General features: G+C 36.1%; 1 protein-coding gene across 3 annotated transcripts in view; it reads right to left on the reverse strand.

Annotated features, from left to right (window-relative positions):
* The window catches only part of ZDHHC21 (zinc finger DHHC-type palmitoyltransferase 21), an 85,737-nt gene that overhangs the window by 27,288 nt on the left and 33,379 nt on the right, over nt 1-25,070 (reverse strand). The gene's annotated exons all lie outside the window — the stretch shown is intronic.

Consider the following 25,070-nt stretch of genomic DNA (forward strand, 5'->3'; position numbering starts at 1 on the left):
ATGCACAAGCCTGATTCATAGTATTAAACTTCAAGTGACCAAGATACCTAGAGATTATCTAACTTAGTCAAAACGAGGGGGAAACATAAATAACAGGATCATATAGACAGCTCTCTTCAAGCCCACTTCATTCATTCATCCATCCACTCACGCAACTACCACTGCCAAGCACTATGCTACGTAGTAGAAATGCAAAAATGATAAAGATATGGTCCATGGCCTCAAGAAGTATGCAGTTCATTTAGAAAGAGAGTCCTACTTTGCAAAACTCCAAAACAATGTGATATTTGCTCTAACAGGGATGTGTGCAGAGAGGACAGTAGAAACATAAAGGAATGCCTAGACAGGAGGAAGAAATGGAAATGCTGTAGGGGAAAGCTGATTTTCTGGCTCTGGGTATAAAAATGAGGGTCTTGAACGTGAACCAAAGAAATCATGGTGGAAGGACAGGAAAAAAAGGAGAAGCATTTCATGACCCTCACTGTTACCAAGCAGACAGACCAGAGTGAGAGAATGAAAGAGCAAAGACTTCTCCTGAACCCTGTTGTTGCTAAGCTTTGGAATAAAACAGCCACAGGAGAAAAAAGCAACAAACGAACAGGAAGGACCCCAAAAACATAACCACCAACATGCTTTTTAATACTGATTCAGGTAAAGGCTTAGAGGTATCCTGGTAGCAATACCAAAGACAGGGAGGTCACTGAACATAACATAATGCACTTGCTCGAAACAAAAGAACTGATGCTCTTCTACATATCACTGTGATCATTCACCAGACAAGCAAAAATCTGATTCCACACCCAAATCACTCAATTCATCAGCCTGGAAAAACTGAAAATTCACCAAGACACTTAAGGTGCTATGTAGCAGTCATTTCAAAACTTCAGTAAAAAGAACCTAAAGCAGAATCCTTACAAAATATGTAAAGATGAAAAGATGGGGATAAGAATAACATAAAAAATTAAGTACAGTAAGTTCTGCTGTAATGCTGTTTGGAAACACAAATTGGTTCCAACATGACGGATATGTTAAGCAAAAATTTGAGCATAGCAAGTTTTTTATGTTTGCTTATGCATGATTTTATCTGCAAGAAACCCTAGATGAAACGAGGAAAACTGCACCCAGCCAAACCAAGCTACAGAGGAATACACAACACACACGCTCACCCCTCAAACATCTACCAGCTACCTCAATATCATACGTTATGAGCCACCCTCATCCAGATCTGCTAGTATAACTTTAGTACAACTAAATTCAGTTTAGAGAAAAGTAACACCACCTCTCAAGAACAAGAACATTTGAAACCACACAGAGGCTTTCCTCTGTGCATTCCTTTCCCATCACATTCTCCCCCTCATCCCTACCCTAAAGGTAAAGCTTCCTGATTCATTTAGATACTACCGTGCTGCAGTTGCATATTGCAAATATCTTCTCCTGCTCTGAGTCTATCTTTTCACTCTCTGCACGGCATCTTTTGATAACCCCAAGTTCTTAGTTTTATTGTAGTCCAATTTATCAATATGTTCCTTTAGTGCTTTTTATTTCCTGTTTAAGAAATCTTTCCCAACCCTGAGGATATAACAACATTCTCCTATATAATCTTCTAAACCCTTTAAAAACTTTATAGTTTTGTCTTTCACATTTAAGTCACCAATCCACCTGGCAATGATGTCTATTCTTTTGTGCACAGTGAAATACAGGGGTCTGAATTTACTTTTACTATATGGATCCAATTGTTCCTGCACGGTTTATTTAAAAAGCTGTCCTTTCCTCAGTGATCAGAGGTCACGTGTCCATACAAGCATGAGTCTGATGTGGGCTCTCTGTTCTGTGTTCTCGGTTTATTTGTTCATCCCTGTACCACTGACACACATCTTGGTTACTATGGCTTTGTAATAACTCTCCATACCTAGTAGGCCAAGTCACCCCATTTGTTCTTTTTCAAGAATGTCTTGGGAGTGACGTCAGCATCATGGCGGAGTGAGCTTTCCCGTGAATTCTTCCCCCACAAAATACAACAAAAGTAACAGCCACAGACCAACAATGGAATCCCAGACAGTCAAAAGCTGGAGCGGAGGGATCCACACTGCCGCACATCTGAGAGCGGAACGTGCTGGGCCCCTGGAGGAAGTGGGGAGAGGTAAGGAGAACTCCGCTCCCTCCCCATCAGATCAGCGATCCGGTCCGCGCAGCTCCCAGAGAGGGGGGAGGGGCGGCACTCGGCGGGAAACTGTAGCTCTTCGGGCTCTCTCAGCCAGTGGGAAACTCCCGCACAGAGGGCTCAGAGGAGCCACAGGGCTACCATCAACATCTGAGCAACCCAGAGAGCGGATAAAGAGGGGCAAACGAGAAGCCTCCCACGTCAGGGACCCAGAGGGCAAAAGAGAGAGCTCCCCCCTCCCCACAACCCGGAGTCTGCAGCTCGACCAGATCTAGCGGTCCGAGGCAGACCTGAATAAACTGGACTGGACCCGTGGATGGCAGTGGGGAAAAGAAACAAAACAAAACAAAACAAAACTGCGGATCGCAGCAGAAAAACTGGGGCAGAGCGCAGGGGGCTTAGACTACACAGCCCTTTACCACCACACAGTGGCGGCAGGTGGAAATTGCAACCAGAGACTTCCAGGATGAGGAAAATCAAAACCAACACAGGAACCACAATGCAAAAATATATGAAATCACCAGACCAGAAACAAAATGACAAGCAACCAGAAATCAACCCCGAAGACACAGAAATCCATAAACTAAATGACAGAGATTTCAAAATAGCTATCATAAAAACACTCAACGAAATACGAGACAACACAGACAAACAATTAAATGAGATTAGGAGTTTCTTCACAAAAGAGATTGAAATCATAAAGAAAAACCTATCAGGGCTGATGGAGATGAAGAACACAATGGAGGAGATAAAGGAGAATCTGGAATCTTTAAAGAACAGAGCTGACAATATGGAGGAAAGAATTAGTACTTTAGAGGATAGGAATACAGATATACTCCAGATGGAAGAAGAGAGAGAACTAAGACTAAAACGAAATGAAGAAAGACTCCGAGAAATATCGGACTCTATTAGAAAATGTAACATAAGAATTATAGGTATTCCTGAGGGAGAGGAGAGGGAAAGAGGAACAGAGAGCCTATTCAAGGAAATAATAGCTGAAAATTTCCCAAATCTGGGGAAGGAGCAGGAAATACCAGTAAGCGAAGCCAACAGGACTCCTATATATATTAACAGACAAAGGCCTTCACCACGACACCTAGTGGTAAGGCTAGCCAGGGTCAACGACAAAGAAACAATATTAAGGGCAGCTAGACAAAAACAAAAAATAACGTACAAAGGAACTCCCATCAGGCTCTCAGCGGATTTCTCAACAGAAAATTTTCAGGCTAGAAGAGACTGGAATGATATATTCAAAATACTAAAAGACAAAAACTTTCAGCCAAGAATACTCTATCCAGCAAAAATATCCTTCAAATATGATGGAGAAATAGTAACTCTCCCAGATAAACAAAAGCTAAGGGAGTTCATGGCCACGAGACCGCCGCTACAAGAAATACTCAAGAAGGCCCTCAGGCCTGAAAACAAGAAGAGAAAGGGAACACAAAGCTTGGAGTAAGGAGAAAAGTAGGTAGACAAAATCAGAGAAATAGTAGATCTTTACCGGAATAGGTTAGCAACCACTTAAATACTAAACTCAAAGATCAAAGGAAGAAATTCACCCAAAATAAATTTAACCTCATCACTGTAAACACACAGCCACAACACAAGATAGAATAAGGTATAACAAGAGCAACTTAGAAGGGGAAGAGGAAAGTGACTGAATTGACTTAGTATAAGGAAATAGGAGGCTATCAGATAATGAACTATCTCATACAGAAGATTTTTTGCCCAAACCTCAAGGTAACCACTAAACAAATAATCAAATTAAAACCACATATGATAAACAAAGAGAAAACTAGAAGAATCATAAGACAGAACAACCAAACTGAATTGGCAGTCCAAAACAAATGGGACAAGAAACAAAGGAAATGCAAAAGAACCAGAAAATAAGTGACAAAACAGCAACATTCAACCCTCATATTTCAATAATTACCCTAAATGTAAATGGATTGAACTCTCCAATCAAAAGATACAGAGTGGCAGGATGGATTAAAGAGCAAGACCCAACAATATGCTGCCTTCAGGAAACACATCTTAGCACTAAAGACAAGCACAGGCTCAGAGTGAAAGGATGGAAGACAATACTCCAAGCTAATGGCAAACAAAAGAAAGCAGGTGTTGCCATACTCATATCAGACAAAGTAGACTTCAAGATAAAACAGGTTAAGAAAGACAAAGAAGGGAAATATATAATGATAAAAGGGACACTCCATCAAGAAGACATATCACTTATAAATATATATGCACCCAACATAGGAGCACCAATGTACATAAAACAACTATTAACAAACCTAAAAGGAGACATCAACAACAACACAATAATAGTAGGGGATCTTAACACCCCACTTACAGCAATGGATAGATCATCCAGACAAAAAGTTAATAAAGAAATATTAGACTTAAATGAAAAACTGGACGAGATGGACCTAGTAGACATATACAGAGCACTCCACCCAAAAACAGCTGACTACACATTCTTCTCAAGCGCGCATGGAACATTCTCTAGGATAGACCATATGTTGGGAAACAAAGCAAGCCTCAATAAATTTAAGAGGATTGAAATCATAACAAGCATCTTTTCAGACCATAAGGCTATGAAACTGGAAATGAACCAGGAAAAAAAAACTGGGAAAGTGACAAAAATGTGGAGATTAAACAACATGCTACTGAACAACCAATGGATCATTGATGAAATTAAAGGAGAAATCAAAAACTATCTGGAAACAAACGAAAATGATAACATGCCATATCAAACCATATGGGACGCAGCAAAAGCGGTCCTGAGAGGGAAACTCATAGCGATACAAGCCCACCTTAACAAACAAGAAAAAGCCCTAATAGGCAATCTTAAATTACACCTAACAGAACTAGAAAAAGAAGAACAAACAAAGCCCAAAGCCAGCAGAAGGAGAGAAATAATAAAAATCAGAGCAGAAATAAATGATATTGAGACCAAAAAAACAGTAGAAAGGATTAATGAAACAAAGAGTTGGTTCTTCGAGAAGATAAACAAAATAGACAAACCCTTAGCCAGGCTAACTAAGAAAAAAAGAGAAAAGGCTCAAGTAAATAAAATTAGAAATGAAAGAGGAGAAATTACAACGGATACCATGGAAATACAGAGGATTATAAGAGAATACTATGAGAAATTATATGCCAACAAATTGGACAATCTAGAAGAAATGGATAAATTCTTAGACTTATACAACCTCCCAAAATTGAACCAAGAAGAAATGGAGAATCTGAATAGACCAATCACAAGTAAAGAGATTGAAATAGTAATCAAAAACCTCCCAAAAAATAAAAGTCCAGGACCAGATGGCTTCTCCAGTGAATTTTACCAAACATTCAAAGAAGATTTAATACCCATCCTCCTCAAACTATTCCAAAAAATAGAGGAAGATGGAACACTTCCTGAATCATTCTATGAGGCCAACATCACCCTGATACCAAAACCAGACAAAGACAATACAAAGAAAGAAAATTACAGGCCAATATCGCTGATGAACATTGATGCAAAAATCCTCAACAAAATATTGGCAAACCGAATACAACAATATATTAAAAAGATCATACACCATGATCAAGTGGGATTTATACCAGAGACGCAGGGATGGTTCAACATCCGAAAATCAATCAACGTGATACATCACATCAACAAAACAAAGAATAAAAACCACATGATCGTCTCAATAGACGCAGAGAAGGCATTTGACAAGATACAACATCCATTTATGATAAAAACTCTCAATAAAATGGGAATAGAAGGAAAGTACCTCAACATAATAAAGGCCATATATGACAAACCCACAGCTAACATCATACTCAACGGGGAAAGACTGAAAGCCATTCCTCTGAGAACAGGAATGAGGCAGGGCTGCCCACTCTCACCACTCCTGTTCAACATAGTACTGGAGGTTTTGGCCAGAGCAATTAGGCAAGAAAAAGGAATAAAAGGAATCCAAATAGGTAACGAAGAAGTGAAACTCTCACTATTTGCAGATGACATGATTGTATATATAGAAAACCCTAAAGAATCTGTTGGAAAACTGTTAGAAACAATCAACAACTACAGCAAAGTTGCAGGGTACAAAATCAATCTACAAAAATCAGTTGCATTTCTATATGCTAATAATGAACTAACAGAAAGAGAGCTCAAAAAGATAATACCATTTACAATTGCATCAAAAAGAATAAAATACCTAGGAATAAATCTTACCAAGGAGGTGAAAGACCTATACAATGAGAACTACAAGACATTATTGAGGGAAATCTACGATGACATAAAGAAATGGAAAGATATCCCATGCACGTGGATTGGAAGAATAAACATAGTTAAAATGTCTATATTACCTAAAGCAATCTACAGATTCAATGCAATCCCAATCAGAATCCCAATGACATTCTTCACAGAAATAGAAAAAAGAATACTAAAATTTATATGGGGCAACAAAAGACCCCGAATAGCTAAAGAAATCCTAAAGAAAAAGAACAAAGCAGGAGGCATCACAATTCCTGACTTCAAAACATACTACAAAGCAATAGTAATCAAAACAGCATGGTACTGGTACAAAAACAGACACACAGATCAATGGAACAGAATTGAAAGCCCAGAAATAAAACCACACATATACGGACAGCTAATTTTCGACAAAGGTGCTAAGGACATGCAATGGAGAAAGGAAAGTCTCTTCAATAAATGGTGTTGGGAAAACTGGACATCCACATGCAAAAGAATGAAAGTGGACCATGTGCTATCGCCATTCACAAAAATTAACTCAAAATGGATCAAAGACTTGAAGGTGAGACCTGAAACTATAAAACTCATAGAAGAAAATATAGGCAACACACTATTTGACATTGGTTTTAAAGGAATCTTTTCGGATGACATGCCTACCCAGACTAGGGAAACTAAAGAAAAAATAAACAAGTGGGACTTTATCAGACTAAAGAGCTTTTATAAGACAAATGAAACCAGAATCAAGATGAACAAACAACCAACCAGCTGGGAGAGAATATTTGCAAAACATACATCTGACAAGGGGTTGATCTCCATAATATATAAAGAACTCACACAATTGAACAACAAAAAAACAAACAACCTGATCAAAAAATGGGCAGAGGAAATGAACAGACACTTCTCCAAGGAAGATATACAGATGGCCAATAGGCACATGAAAAGATGCTCAACATCACTAATCATCAGGGAAATGCAAATCAAAACAACACTAAGATACCACCTCACGCCCGTTAGAATGGCTATAATCACCAAGACAAAAAACAACAAATGTTGGAGAGGATGTGGAGAAACAGGAACCCTCATACACAGCTGGTGGGAATGCAAATTGGTGCAGCCTCTATGGAAAACGGTATGGAGATTCCTCAAAGAATTAAAAATAGAGATGCCCTAGGATCCAGCCATCCCACTACTGGGAATCTATCCAACGCACCTGAAATCAACAATCCAAAGAGGCTTATGCACCCCTATGCTCATTGCAGCATTATTCACCATAGCCAAGAAGTGGAAGCAACCTAAGTGTCCCTCGACTGACGACTGGATTAAGAAAATGTGGTATATATATACAATGGAATACTACTCAGCCATAAAAAAAGACAAAATCGTCCCATTTGCAACAATATCAATAAAAATCAAAAAAAAAAAAAAAAAAAAAAGAATGTCTTGGCTATTCTAGATAATTTTTATTTCCATAAAAATTTTAAAATTAGATTTTCAAGTTACAACATACACTTAGATGTACACACACATATAACATCGTCTCTCCATTAGGCTTTACAATTTTCCCCCTAGAGGTTTTGTCTTTGTTTTGTCACATTTAATTTAGGAACTTTCAGTTTCTTGATTTTATTATAAATGGTTTTGCTTTTAATTTCATTGTCTAAAGGTTGTTTGTTAGCATATAGAAATAGAATTGTTTTTTTAAAATCTTGTTTTGTAGTCACACTTCTTAAACTTGCTTAGAAATCCAAAGAATCTACGGATAAATTATTTACACAATGATATCATCTAAGAGTAATGACAGTTTTCTCTTTCAGTAGTTATACCGTTTCTTTCTTTCTCTTCCCTCACTGCACTGACCAGAACTCCTAGCCCTATGTTTAATAACAATGGTGATGGGGGCATAGTGGGCGTCAATGCCTTGTCCCCCAGCTTGGAGGGAAAGAGGTCAACATTTCACCATTAAGCATGCTATAGTTCTTGTGTTGTGTTTTGTGGGGTTTTTTTTTTTTGGAAACCTTTCATCTCACTAAAGAAGTTCTCTAGTTCTAGTTGCTAAGGGTTTACGATGTGAATGGATGCTGAATTTTATCTTTGTCTTCATACATTGCTACATATATTGTCTTCAGATATATGATTTTGTTTCTAATCTGCTAATGTCATAAAATATACTGACTGATTTTCTAACTTAAAAACAACCTTTCAGTCCTAAGATAAACTCAACTTGATCAGGACGATTATATATAACCAGATTCAGTTTGCTAATATTTTATTTAGGAGTTGTTTATCTATGTTCATAATCAGACTAGTCTATAGTTTTCTTTCTTTCTCTTATCATCTTTGATAGGTTATGTATCCACCATATGCTATACACATAAAACGAGCTGGGGAGAGCTCCTTCTAATTTTCTATTCTTCACCCCCCCCAAAGCCCCAGTAGATAGCTGTATGTCATAGTTGCACAGCCTTCTAATTGCTGTACATGGGACGCGGCCTCAGCATGGCCAGAGAAGCAGTGTGTCGGTGCACGCCCAGGGTCCGAACCCGGGCCGACAGTCGCGGAGCACTTAACCGCTAAGCCACGGGGCCGGCCCTCTATTCTTTTAAAGAGTTTGTATAAGACTGGAATTACTGTTTCATTTTTTTTTTTTGTGACCAAGATCGGCCCTGAGCTAACATCTGCCAATCTTCCTCCTCTCTTTGCTGAGGAAGACCGGCCCTGGGCCAACATCCATGCCCATCCTCCTCCACTCCATATGGGACGCCGCCACAGCACGGCCAACAAGCAGCGCATCGGGTGCGCCCGGGATCCGAACCGGCGAACCCCAAGCCACCAAAGCGGAGCGTGCGCACCTAACCGCTTGCGAGGCCGGGCCGGCCCGTTTCATTTTTGATAGAGCTAGAACTCACTGGTAAATCTGTGAATATTCTTTGCAGGAAAAGTTTTAACTACTCACTCATGATTATAGAACTACCTATGTTTCCAATTTCTTCTTGAAGCAAGTTTCTTCTTGAAGCTATACTATGCTTATGACCAGGAAACTCAGTAATGTAAAGATGCCAACTATCCAAACTGATGTATAGAATTAACACAATCCCAATAAAAATCCCCCACCAGTAGATTATCTACTCTACTGGTGTGGGAGTTTTTTATTTCACTTTGATTTGTAGAAATTGTTAAGTAAGCCGTTTCTAAATTTCATAAGAACAAACACAAAGAATAACATACCACTCCTATATAAAAAGAACAAGGTAGGAAGGTTTGCTTTACTGCACGCATTCTCAATAGGGGTAGTATCACTCCCAGGAGGGAGAAAATTGGTTCTTGGAGGAAAAAAAAATCTTAGCTATTACAATGGTTTGTGGCTGTACACAAATCAATCCTTCTTGACAAAATCTTATTCCTTAGTATTTAACTTCATAGAGGGAAGGAGAGAAAATGTCTAAAAAGGCTCCTTAGGGGAGCAATAATAATGACAAAAAAGGTTGAGAAATACTCTTCTACTGGACAACAAGATTTATTATAAAACTACAGTTATGACAGTGTGGTACAACCACAAGGACAGACAAATAGACCAATGGACTAGAAAAAAACCAGAAACAGATATATACATGCATGACTCTTGGTCTATGACAAAGATGGCACTGCAGACCAGAGTGGAAAGAATTATCTTTTCAATAAATGGTGCTAAATCAATTGGATATCCATCTGTGAAAAAATGAAACCCTGATTCCAACCTCACAAGAATCACAAAAATCAATTCCAGGTGGAAATATGAAAAATATAATACTTTGAAGACAACATGAGAGAATTATATTGATGATCTGGGGATAGAAAAATATTTCTTAAATTGAACCCAAAAAAGCACTAACCAAAAAGGAAAAGATTGATCAGTTGGAGTACATTAAAATTAAAAACTTCTGTTCATCAAAAAAAACCATTAAGAGAGTGAAAAGGTAAGCCTCAGAGTAGAAGATATTTGCAACACACATAATCAGAAAAAAGCTCGAATCTAAAATATCCCACAATTATCAAAACAAAAAGTCAAATAACTCCCCTTCCAAATGGGCAAAATACCTAGGAGCACTGCACCAAAGAGACTATTCATATGGTCAGTAAATATATGAAAAGGAGCTCAATACCATTAGTCACTGGAGAAATGCAAATTAAGACTCAATAAAGTACTGCTCATCCCCACCGAAATGAACAAGTATTAGAGAGGCTGTGAAGTAACCTGAATTTATACTCCACTAGTGGGGGTTAAATTGGTACCACTAATTTGGAAAATTGTTTAACAGTATCTAAAGGAACATATACATAACCTTTGAACACTACCACTTCTAGCTATACATGCGAGGGAGCAAGAGACATAACAAGGCTGCTTCTGGCAGCACTATTTGTAACAGCCAAAAACTGTAAACAATGTAAATGTCCATCAATAGAATGGATAAATTTTTTTATCTTAAATGAAATATTAGAATATTTATAGTAATATTCATAGAAATGAAAATAAACAAACTATATCTAATGTAACAAAAAGAATAAATCTTATAAATATTGCTCAAAGAGGCTTTGTGATAATTCTGAGCTGTATGTTTTTATTTTTGTGCACTCCTCTCTATGTGTATTATATTTTATAATACAAAAGGTACAAAAAATGAAATTATAGTAAAAAGAAAGTTATGATTGTGAAATATAAAATATAAAAATACTTTCTTAATTTTAGAAATAGAAACAGAATTCTTTAAAAATACATATAACAAAATGTAAAATAAAATTTAGTTACATATGGCCTGTGAAAGGAGAGACCAGAAAAACATCAAATAAGTTACAGAAAAAGATACAACAGACAGAGGGAAAAAAGAGAGCTGAAGAGTCAGACTGGCTCTCTGATCTCATCCAGCATTTTCCTCCTGGCCCACTCTGACCCAATCACATTGATCTCCTCGCTAGTTCTCAAACATAACGTCAGGGCTGCAATATTGTTCTTCTCGCAAACTCTTTCCTCAGATATCCACATTTACTCCCTCACTCTCCTCAGGTCTCTGCTTAAAGACCACCTTATCAGACACTCATTTTTTCCGTGACCAAACTACTGAAAAACCCCAGTGTTCCCTATCCCCTTGGCCTATTTCATCTTTCCCATAGTACTCACCTCCATCTGATATGTATTTATTTATGTGCTGTCTGTCTCTCTCAGTAGTATGTAATCTTAAGATGGGGACTTTTGCCTGTTTTGTTTAAAGCTGGGTCTCTTTTTTTTTTTTTTTGAGATTTTATTTATTTATTTATTTTCCCCCCAAAGCCCCAGTAGACTGTTGTATGTCATAGCTGCACATCATTCTAGTTGCTGTATGTGGGACACGGCCTCAGCATGGCCAGAGAAGCGGTGCGTCGGTGCGCGCCCGGGATCCGAACCCGGGCCGCCAGCAGCGGAGCGCGCGCACTTAACCGCCAAGCCACGGGGCTGGCCCTGCCTGTTTTGTTTAATGTTGAGTCCCTGAAGCCTAGAACCAACTCTAGCTCACAGCAGGTGCTCAATAAATATTTACTGAATGAATGAATGAAAATGAGGACGAAATCTAAATAGCAGAGTCTCCTCCCCCAAAATGTGAAGACACAGAGAGCATTACCTACAAAGACTGTTACTCACCTGTAATAGCAGACATAAACACAGACAAAAACCCACACAGGCAACATGTACTATGCAGACATACATGTCACACAAACCAACAGAGGAGGAAAGGGGCACCTACATGAAATAATATTTCTATAGTCCTATCCGGTAATCTTCTGGAATTATATAATTTAAAATTTCAAAATGTTACAAAACTAGGGAGTGGGGGGGCATTACCTCTTGATGCAAGCTAAATGAAAATAATCCAAGAGTCAGATTTGGCTACTTATGATCTAGCAAATAATGCTTCTAATACTTGGTCTGTGATTCTTTGAACTGATTTCTTTTAATAATCTTATCTTCTACCCTAATCTCAATCCAAATTATTTGATTATATCCTATACCTTATTATTTCTCCTAAATGTACCCATAACACAATTGCAAATTCAGCACACCGCCCTCTGAATACAGCTCCTATCTTCCGAGCTAACTACCTGTAGGCCATCAATGCAGATAAATTCTCAACCTCCATGGGACCTCCAATCTGTTGACCCAACCACCATTTCACTGTCCATCACTGCCTTCCCCCAATACTTCCATTTGACTCCCCACTTGTTTACAGTCCATAGTACATTGTTATAATTTCTCCTTTAACACACCATCAACTTCCTTCACCCTCTCTTTCACCATGGTTCTCCCCCTGTTCCACTGGCTGCCCCTTCTTAGTCCCCTTTCTGGTTCCTCCTCATTTTTCTGACTTCCAAAATTTAACAGTGCCCAGGGCTTCATCTTCAGAGCTTTTTTCTTCTCTATCTATACTTACTCCCTAGAAAATCTCCTATCAGGTCCCATGGCTTTAAATACCATCTTTATGCCAAAAGCTCCCACATTTATATATCGAGCTCAGACCACTCCACTGAAATCCAGATTCCTATGTCTGTCTAGTTACCATCTCTTCCTGGATGTGGAATAGGCATCTCAAAGTAAACATGTATAAAACCAAAATATTTAATTTCTTCCTAAAACCTACTCTTCCTCCAGCCTTCTCCATTTTTGGTAAATGGTATCTCAATTCTTCCAGTTGTTCAGGCCATGAAACCTTGGAATCATCCGACTTGTCACTTTTTATCTCATACCCCACATCCAAATCATCACCAAATCTTCTTAGTTCTACAAACTGTAATGGACCACTTCTCAACACTTCCACCACTGCCATAGTCATCTCATGTTTTGACTATATTTTAACAGTGTAGTAACTGGTCTTCCTACTATTATCCTTCTCCCTCAATTTATTCTTCCTAGCAATCAGTTTTCTTTCTAAAATGTAAATGAGGTTGTGTAACTCTGCTCAAAACCCTGCAACAGCTTCCAAAGTCCCGACCACTAAGTATCCTAACAAAACAAAGTCTCCACCTCCAATTCTAGCCCTCAATTCATCTCCTACTACTCTCTCCCTAACTCACTCCACTCAAGGTACACTGGCCTCCTTACTGTTCCTTGAAATGTCAAGAATGCTCCCAATTCAGGGTCTTGGCATTGGTTCTTTCCTCTCCCTGGGTAGCCCTTCCTCCTAATATCAGTGACTTCCTTGAGTCTCAGGTCTCTGCTCCAGTGTCACTAAGAGAAAGGCCTTCCCTGACTATACCATCATTATTTCTTTATCACTTACCCAGCTTTATTATACTTCATAACACTTATCTTGTATACCATATATTTGTTTATTGCCTGTCTCACCAATAAGAATGTAAGCTCCTTAATGCAGGAACTTTCTTTTATTCACTGCTGCATTCTCAGAGCAGGGATCAGTGCACACAGTAGGCACTCAATATTTGTTGAATGATTGAATGAGTGTTCTTCATAATTTTTTAAAATAAACAACTTTATTTTACAAACAAAATTTTACATTCAAAATGGTGATAGTTTTTACATCAAACTATCCTTTTTATGTAGTTTTTTCCATGTTTTTATGAGACTAGTCCAAAAATTAACAATATGTGAGGTATTTGTGATCTTCCTCCTACTGAAGGGTTTCTCAACCTCAGCACTACTGACACTTTGGGCTAGATCATTCTTTGTTGTGCGATACTGTCCTGTGCATTGTAGCATATTTAGCAGCATCCCTGGCCTCTACCCACTAGATGCCAGTAGCACTCTCCCAGTTGTGACAACCAAAAAGGTCTCCAGACATTACCAGTGTCCCCTGGGGGGCAAAGTCTCCCTCTTTCCCCCACTGTACTACTGGGAGAGATGTGGTTTTGTCTGTTTCTCAAAAATGAAAATATCTTAGATCACAACTGAGATATCTAAAGTAAACAAATTTGTATTTTCAAATGGCTAAATAGCCAACTTCACATGCTGAGGTTAGGTTCCTGTGGCAATTACCCTTGCATAAAATAAAATCCTCTTATATCTATTTGGTTATCAGCACTTTTTGGAATGGACCTTAGCTTAAGTTTTATCATTATGTTCAAAAATACAGGAACAGAAGGTACAGAACTATTCTGTACATCTCTCTCTCACCTCCAGCCCCCAGATAAAATGCACTTTTTCAGTCTTGTTAAATCCTAATGAAAATTAATAACTAAATGAAAAAAATCACTAATCATACCTACCTAATGACTATCACTGTTCAGAATTATACATTAAATTTTGATGCAGATACAAATGCAGCTTTCTTAGAGAACAAAATTCACTGGCACTTGACTGCCAGGTTCATGGCTGAGGGTAAAATATTTCAGAAAAAATCATTTTGTCTGCTTTCTCTTATTTTAGCAGTAAAAACTATAGAAAAGTTGGAACAATTCAATAAGAAAACGATAACATATTTGCTGGCTAAATTTACCATTTAATATGGTGCTATAGTTTTTGGTAAAAGTAAAAGAGAAACCAGACAATAAAATTGCTGCCAGGGTTTAACTATTTAAACTCAAAGTGACTAAAACATTCTATAGAGAAATAAAAACTGCTAAACCTTTTATGCTAACTGCTATAATATTCATAAATAATCAGCCATATAAACAAATTTAATGAGGACATATACTCAATAGACCTGGTAGTGCAGGGCAATGTCAAGATGTATTATAAGGTTTCTGTGTTCCATCTGTCACTAAAGTCACAGGGATATACTGACACATAGAATTGACAATTGTTAGAAAAATCCGATATTCTAAAACTGTTTTTTTCCCTACAAAATAAAAAGAAAAATTTTACCAAGAGATAATATCTCCACTAGCATTTCAGGATATATGAACAAAAATGCCAAATTATCTTTCTACTAGCCTTAAAAATAATTTTCATCTCACATTATATTTATCTTAATTCCACACTATTCCTGGCTATTCTTCATTAGTCTTGCCAAAAAATCCAAAAAGCTAAACATATATTTCAGCAATTTTATCCATTCTAAAGTGACTATGATAAATAACCCTATAGATAACAAAAAACAAAGGTTATTGAGTAAAGCCTAAACTATTTTTTAAAATAGTAATAAATAACAGAAGTACTCAGGATACTTTGATTGTATAAAAAGATTAAATAAATTATAAAGAGATCTATCAATATTCAAAGCTACCTGCAACCAAGTCTTCTGGCTATTTCTATTCTTTGTTAGCCAAAAAGCTAGGCAAATAATTCTGTGGCATGGTTATATCTGACATCAAATCCCTGGCAACACTATTAGATATGAGCTATTTGGAATACTAATGTATCTTCCTAGCTGAAGAGTGGGCTGGACTGCTAAACAGTATTTATTTTCCCCTTCTGAATACTGGCAGAATGTCCTTTATTGAAATTCTCTCCCTTCCTTCTCCACTTCTGTCACTCTCCCCACAGCCTTAAATGCAGTTAGTATATTAGTTTTTGCCCTTCACATAAAAACAGGTATAAAAAAATCAATTAGAAATTATCTGAATCTACTTCATCTGAAAACAATTTGAAAAATATAACTTTAGAACTAAAATGGTATGCCACAAATGATTAGTTGCATAATCTCTACACTGATAGCCACAAATTATTTATTTAAAAAGAAAGCAACCTCTTATTTTCTCATGTAGAGACAGTATCGCCTAGATTGCCAGCAGGTATATAGTTTTAAAAATATTTTTAACCCACTATAATGCCTTTATAAGATGTATTTTGACATTCTTTGTATTACATAAACTACTAAAAATGGGTTGCCTCAACGAAAAATGAAAACTGCCAAGTATGAATTTACCAGTCAGGAGATTCAATGAGCTTTCTCTGAAGAGCAGATTTTGTGATGCTTGAGTATTTTTTAATCTGTATTGTTTTTAAATGAACAATGCTACAATAATATTGCTAAAAAATTTCCTCAGGGAAAAATGCAAAAATTGGAATAGCAGCTTGATAGCATAGAAAGAACACTGACTTAGGGAAAGACAGAAATCAGACCAAATCACACCCCTGCCAAGGGGTAATTCTCTGCTTGGACAAGTTATTGGACCTCTCTGAATCTCAGTCATCTTATCTGTACAATGGGAACCATATATTTATCCCCTCAGGGATATTTTAAATGAGTTGACATTTTTCAGTAATCAAATGTTTACACATCCGGAATAATATAAAGTAAAAATCATGAAATATATGACTAATGAAATATTCATGAATCAACAAATAATAAATTTTAGAAAGTATACTCTCTAAGTATAGTGATACCTTCCTTCATATTTAATTAAAAAGCTATAATTTTCTAATATTGGTTTTGGTAAACAACTAGCATACAATGAAATTAAATACATTATTATAATTTAATAATATGCTAAATGACCAGGCATTTACTTATAAACATTTAAAATAACTATGTAAAAAATAGTCAAATATGGACCTTGGTCAGAGAAAATTCATTTTCCTTAATATCCATCTATTTTATTCATTTAAAATGAGAATCATTCCGCAATCTACAGATTTTGAAATAAATTTAAAATAATTTTCCTCTCAATAACTACTTAAAGCAAGACATTAGTCTCAAGAGCAGTTTTAAGTAAAATTTAACATTATATTGGCATGATAAGTGCAAATCATGGTCAAACTAATTTGACATCTAACATTTGAAAATCTCCAAATATCTCAAAGTAAGCTTGTAACTCTTATTGATTTTGGATTCTGTGATTCTAACTAAAAATGTTTAATTCATTCCCATTTATTTAGAAAGACACCTATTAAAGTTTCTGTAATTTGTCTAGATACGAATTTTTCTCTTAATATTAAATGAGAATTTTGAGATTTTTTTTGTTACTCTTCACAAAGAAGATAGTAATACTAATTCTTCTTAGGTTTGCAAGTCTTCAGTATATAACTTAGAATATAAATCAGTATGTACAGCTTAAAAATAAATCCTTATTTTGGGCATTGATCCATGATGAATAAATTCCTTATCTCCTACACCTTTTACCACCTCCTTCCCTCATTAAAGGATATATTAAAGTATTTCCTCAAAACTGCACATAGTAAAAACATATAAATCCTTGCAAGTCCATGATAGATGGGTATTTTAAAAGTAAAGATGAAGAAGAAACCTAAAAAGCATTAAGTTACTCTAAAAAACAATGAGGCAGTTGCAAAGCAATGAAAACAATCCAGCACAGAAAGAACTCCCCTTAAAAGAGAAAGCTAAGAGAAGAGAGAAATGGGAGAAAATCAGGGTCCCAAACCCTTCATTACCCAGGGTGTGTGAACAGCCTGCTTTCTCTCAACTCCCTCTTTCCCATGTGCCTAACTGTAATGTACCAGTTTTCTACTGAATACAGGTTAAGTGCCATTACAACAAAGTTTAAAGGGCAATCCATTTTTTCTTTTGTTTAATGAATAAACACTTTCATCTTAAAAAAACAAAACAGAACAAAAGAAACAAAAACCTAAGGAAGAGTTAACACTTTCTTTTCCTACTCAGAGAGCAAGCATTGAGCTTTAGAATTTAAAGACGGGCTAGAAAAGCTACTATGCTGCCATCTACCTACCTGAAAGGGTATAAAGAAGAATGCCCACAAGCTTTCATATCCTCTGGCTGACAGAGAAAATAGGGTCAAAGCCCATGGCATACTTTAACTGTACTTACCTCCACAAGAAAGATGCATGGTACTCATTAATATAATCTTCAAAGATAATTAGGGACATTTGGGGATCTTTACTCCATATCCCAAATAATGGAAAAGATAACAAGGTCAATGAACAAGGTTTCTGACACTATCTGGCCAGCTTTACACACAAAATGAGGAGCTGGATATAGTTCTTTGTTTGTTTTAGAGAAAAATGAAAGAAACACACACAAGGACTTAGGAAAAAAACTGGTGGAGTAGGATTGTTTGAGGAATATTCCACTACAAAACATTATTTTTTTTTATGTTAATGGTAACAATGGTGACTTTTATATTGAAATTACTGGTAATTTTTTCTATCTTTATAAAAAAATGCAATAAATGTCATCACCAAAAGAAATGCTATAGAAAGCACAACGTTATATTATTTAGCCTTAGAATATTTGCTACACAGTATATTAGTATTTTAGAACAGATTTGACCTTAAACCCAATTATTCCAATTTCTGCCTCAAGCCTTTTGTTGTTCTCTTGTCCGGCAATGACTTCCTTCATCACTCCCCCTAGTTAATCTCTACCTATACTGTAAAGTCCATCACAAGTCTCATCCCTACAGCACTACAGCTCTCAAGCCTTAAGGCTACAGGAGTATTGTTCTGTACCCCTCCACAGCATGCTGTTTACGCAGACTATGACCTGAGTTGTGCAGTTGGCAGCACTGATTAGAATCTCTTGGGAAGACATGTTTAAACAAAATGCTACTGCCAATGACACCTATAAGGGAACAGACTGTGTGAGACTAACTCTCCCAGTAAGAACACTACTAAAAGCCAAATAACATCCAACTAATTGTTAAATAAACAGCAGACTGAAGGCAAGAGAAAGTAGCCAAACTAGCCAGGACTTAAAAGGCCAAGATTCCAGAGAGAGTAGAAATGTATTAAGGTGAGTCCTATAGTCTACACTGCTTTTTACCTTAAGGTACTTGCCAATTTATAGGCAGTATTGCATGAAAGGTCGAGTAGAAGCGGAGATTCAGAGCGTTCTGTAATCTCACAAAGCTGGGAGAACAACAAGGAGAAGGCACAATCCACAGTGAACACCTAAGTTTTTCAGCTGAGACTCTCGAAGGCTATATATAAGAGAAAAGGCAAACTGAAACTAGACCTTCACAAAGACAAAACCAATAATCATAAATCCTTGCAAAATCTCAATAAACACAATAAATGTCATCTTCAAAAGAACTGCCGTATTAAGACCAATGAGCTATTATTTAGCCTTAGAAATATTTGTTATACAAACCCTTGATTGGATCAAGATGAGCCTTCTCCTATTGCCTGTCCAAAAAAAGGAGTAAATCATATCTTGAAAAAGAAAACATCAATCAGATCTTCTACAATTTGTCATACAAAATGCCCAGTATCCAACAAAACTTATCAGATCTGTCAGAAGAAAGGACCAAATATCTGGAAACTATGAGAGAGAAGAAAAAAAAAGTCAACAGAAACAGACCCACAAATTGATCTCAATATTGAAGTTATCAGACATAGATATTAAAATTACTTTAACTAAAATGTTCAGAAATATAGATAACAAATGGAGAATTTCACCAGAGAAGTAATCTATGAAAAGAAGTATCAAATGGAAATTCTGAAAGTGAAAAACATAACTGAATTAATAACTCAACAGTTATAAAAACATAATAACTGAATTAATAACTCAACAGAAAGTGAAAAACATAATAACTGAATTAATAAAAACATAATAACTGAATTAATAACTCAATAATTGACAGTAAATTAGAGCAGAAGAGCTGATCAGGTTAGTAGAAAATAGTCAGAAGCACAGAGAAAAAAAAAGAAAATGCAGAAAAGACTGCAAAAGTTACACAGTGCAGTGAGATCTCATGTACATATAATTAGAATCCCAGAAATGCAAGAGAAAAAATTAGGCAGAAGTAATATTTGAAGTGACTTACCATGAAATGTCCATAACTTAACAATGTCATCAAGCCAGAGTCAAGAAGTTATATAAATTCTCAAATAGGAAAAATGCAAAGAAAACAACAATGAAGCACATCATAGAATAACTGCTAAAATATAAAGACCAAAAAAACTCATAGGAGTTCTGATCCAAGATGTCACCAGATGAGGCTCCTGAACTCAACTCTTCCCACAGACATGCTGAATCTACGGCTACACATGGAGAAATTCCCTTTGAAAAAAATCCAGAAACTAGCTGAGTGACCCCTACACATCAGGCACACCACTACAGAAAATCACAAAGGAAGAGAGCAAGAGAAGAAGAAATAACACAGGAATTACAAAACCGCCAGAAAACAATTAACCAAGTGGCAATAGTAAGTCCATACCTATCAATAATTACTTTAAATGTAAACAGAATAAACTATCCAATCAAAAGAAATAGAATGGCTAAATGGATACAAAAAAACAAGACTCAACTATATGATGCCTATAAGAGATTCATTTCAGCTTTAAGGACACACAGACTGGAAGTGAAGGGATGGAAAATGATATTTCACGCAAATAGAAACCAAAAGAAAGCAGAGGTAGCCATACTTATACCAGACAAAGTAGAATTTAAGCCAAAGACTATAATGAGAGACAAAGAAGGTCAATATATAATAATAAAGGGGTAAAGGGGTCAATCCAACAGGAGGATATAACCTTTCTAAATACATACACCTGCAACATATGAGGCCTAAATACATAAAGCGGATATTAACAGACCTGAAGGGAGAAATAGACAGCAATACAATAATAGTAGGGGACTTCAATACCTCAGTTTAAACAATGGATTGATCATCCAGATAGAAAATCAATAAGGAAACACTAGACTTAAACTACACGTTAGACCAGATGGACATAGACATTTACAGATCATTCCATCCAACAGCAGCAGAATACACATTCTTCTCAAGGCATACGGAATATTCTCCAGGACAGATCATATATTAGGCCACAAAAAAAAAAGTCTTAATAAATTTAAGAAGATGGAAATCATATCAAGCATCTTTTGCAACCACAATGGTATGAAACTGGAAATCAATTACAAGAAGAAAACTGGAAAATTCACAAACATGTGGAGATTAAACAACATACTACTGAACAACCAACAGGTCAAAGACGAAATCAAAAACTATCTTGAGGCAAATGAAAATGTAAATACAACATACCACAACTCATGGGAAGCAGCAGAAACAATTTTGAGGGAAGTTCATAGCAATAAATGTCTACATTAATTAAAAAAAAAATCTCAGACTTATACCTCAAGGAACTAGAAAAAGAACAAACCAAGCCGAAAGTTAGTAGAAGGAAGGAAATAACAAAGATAAGAGCAGAAATAAATGAAATAGAGACTAAAAAGACAATAGAAAAGATGAAGAAAACTAAAAGCTGGTTTTTTTTAAAGATAAAATAGACAAACCTTTAGCTAGACTCGCTAAGAAAAAAAGAGAAGTAACTCAAATAAAATCAGAAATGAAAGAGGAGACATTATAACTGATACCAAACAAATACAAAGGATCATAACAGACTACTATGAGAAATTATATACCAACATACTGGAAAACCTGCAAGAAATAGATAAATTCCTAGAAACATACAACCTACCAAGATTGAATCATGAAGAAACAGAAAATCAGAACAGACCAATTACTAGCAAGGATATTGAATCAGTAATCAAAAACCTCCCAAAAAAGAAAAGTCCAGGACCAGATGGCTTCACATGTGAATTCTACCAAACATTTAAAGAATTAACACCAGTACTTCCCAAACTTTTCAAAAAAGTTAAAGAGAAGAGAACACTTTTAAAATCATTTTACAAGGCCAGCATTAACCTGATACCAAAACCAGACAACAACATTAGAAAAAAAAAAAAATTACAAGCCAATATCCTATGAACATAGATGCAAAAATCCTCTACAAAATATCAGGAAACCAAATTCAACAATACATTAAAAGGATCATACACCATGATCAAGTAGGATTTATCCTGGGGATGCAAAGGTGCTTCAACATCTGCAAATCAATCAATGTGATACACCACATTAACAAAACAAAGAATAAAAATCACAAGATCATCTCAATAGATTTAGAAAAAGCACTTGACAAAATTCAACATCCATTCACGATAAAAACTCTCAAAAACAAAACTGGGTATAGAGGGAATGCACTTCAACATAATAAAGGTCATATACAACAAGCCCACAGAAACATCACACTTGATGGAAAAAACTGAAAGCTTTTCCTCTAAAATCAGGAACAAGGTAAGGATGCCCACTCTTATGACTTTTACTCACATAGTACTGGAAGTCAGACCAATTAGGTAAAAAAAAAAGAAATAAAACACATCCAAATTAGAAAGGAAGAAGTAAAACTGTCTCCACTTGCAAATGACATTATATTATATACAGAAAACCTAAAGAGTCCATCAAAAATCTTACAACTAATACATGCATTAAGTAAAGTTGCAGGATTCAAAATCAATATAAAAATATCAGTTACATTTCTATATACTAATAACAAACTATCAGAAAGAGATATTAAGAAAACAATGCCATTTACAATTGCATCAAAAAGAAAAATACCTAGGAATAAATTTAATCAATCAGGTGAAAGATCTGTACAGAGAAAACTATAAGACATTGATGAGAGAAATTGAAGATGACACTAATAATAATAAATGGAAATCTATCTTGTGTTCATGGATTGGAAGAATTAAATATTCTTAAAATGTCCAAACTACTCAAGCCATCTACAGATTCATTGCCTTTCCTATCAAAATTCCAATGGCACTTTTCTCAGAAATAGAACAAACAATCCTAAAGTTTGTATGGAACCACAAAAGACCCTGAATAACCAAAGCAATCTTGAGAAAAAAGAAAAAAGTTGAAAGCATCACATTTCCTGATTTCAAACTATATTACAAAGTTATAGTAATCAAAAACAGACACACTGATCATTGGAACAGAATAAAGAGCCCAAAAATAAATCCATGTATATATGGTCAATTAATTTTTGACAAAGGAGTCAAGAGTAGTCAATGGAGAAAGGACAGTCTCTTCAATAAATGTGTTGGAAAAACTGGATGGCCACATGCAAAAGAATGAAACCATACACAAAAACCAGCTTCAAATGGATTAGAGTTGAATGTAAAACCTGAAACCATAAAACGCTTGGAAGAAAACATATTGGGTAAGCTCTTTGATGTTGGTCTTGGCAAAGATTTTTTGGATTTGAGACCAAAAGCAAAGGCAACAAAAGCAAAAATAAACCAGTGAGACTACATCAAACTAAAAAGGTTTTTTTGCACAACATAGGAAACCATCAACAAAATGAAAACACAACCTATGAAATAGGAAAAAATATTTGCAAATCATATTTCTGATAAGAGATTAATAACCAAAATATACAAAGAACTCACACAACTCAATAGTTAAAAAACAATTTGATTAAAAAATGGGCAGAGGACCTAAATAGACATTTTTCCAAAGACATACAGATGGCCAATAGGTACATGAAAAGCTGCTCAACATCACTAATCATCAGGGAGATGCAAATCAAAACCATAATAAGATATCACCTCACATGTGTTAGAATGGCTATTATCAAAAGACAAGAGAAAAGTGTTAGCAAGGATGGGGAGAAAAGGGAACTCTTGCGTACTGTTGGTGGGAATGTAAATTGATGCAGCCACTATGGAAAACAGTATGGAGGCTCATCAAAAAATTAAAAATAGAACTACCATATGATCCAGCAATTCCACTTCTAGGTATATATCCAAAGGAAATGAAACAGGATATTGAAGAGACATCTGCATTCCCATATTCATTGCCGCATTATTCACAATAGCTAAGATATGGAGGCAACCTAAATGTCCATCAATGGATAAATGGATAAAGAAGATGTGGTATATAGACACAATGGAATATTATTCAGCCATGACAAAGAAGGAAATCCTGCCATTAGCAACAACATGGATGCACTTTGAGGGCATTATACTAAGTGAAATAATCCAGGGAGAAAGATGAATACTGCATGGTATCACTTCTATACGTGGAATTATCTTTTAAAAAGTCAAACTCATAGACATAGAGAGTAGAAAAGTGGTTGCCTGGGGCAGGGGGTGGGGGAAATTGGGAGAGTTTGGTAGAAAGGTACAAGCTTTATCACAAAATGAGTAAGGTCTGAGAATCTAATGTAAAACATGGTGATCATAGTTGATAACACTTCATTGTATAACTGAAATTTGCTAAGACAGCAGTTCTTAAATGTTCTCACCAAAAAAAAAAAAAAAAAGATAAATATATGAGGGGATGGATGTGTTAATTAACTAGATGAGGGGAATCCCTTCACAGGGTATATGTATATCAAATCACCATGATATACAATTTAAATATCTTAACAATTTTATATGTAATTATACCTCAATAAAGCTGAAATAAAACAAATAACTAACTAACTAAATCATAAAAGCAGCCAGAGAAAAAATACATTACTTCAATGGAGTAACAATAAGACTAACAACTGACTTTACAACCGAAACAATGGAAACCATGAAACAATGGAATAACATCTTTTAAAAATTGAAACTCCAACCTATTATTCTATGCCAAGCAAATAAATCCTTCAAAAATGAAAGAGAAATAAAGATTTTTGGAAGACGTAATCAAGAGGACATGACTGTCAGTTTACCCTCGAGCTGAACCCAGGCAAGCCCCTGTCCTTGGAATGTAAGCTCTGCCTACTGTTCCCACACTAGGAGCTGTTTCAAGGATGCAGCCTTGAGAGAGTAAGGTGTTGCTGAGACCACCTGGACAGTTAAGACCTCTATATAAATTTTTAAGATTTGGCAGGTGGGTACAGAGATCTACTCAACTTGTAGCCACCCAAGACAAGTCTTGTATGTAAGTTCCCTTGCTCATTAAACCTGCCACCTACCAATCTGGAGTGGTATGCCTCTTCAGTCTCTCCCTGCCCTG

The sequence above is a fragment of the Diceros bicornis genome, chromosome 22 (assembly GCF_020826845.1).
Source record: "Diceros bicornis minor isolate mBicDic1 chromosome 22, mDicBic1.mat.cur, whole genome shotgun sequence".
Lineage (NCBI taxonomy): Eukaryota > Metazoa > Chordata > Mammalia > Perissodactyla > Rhinocerotidae > Diceros > Diceros bicornis.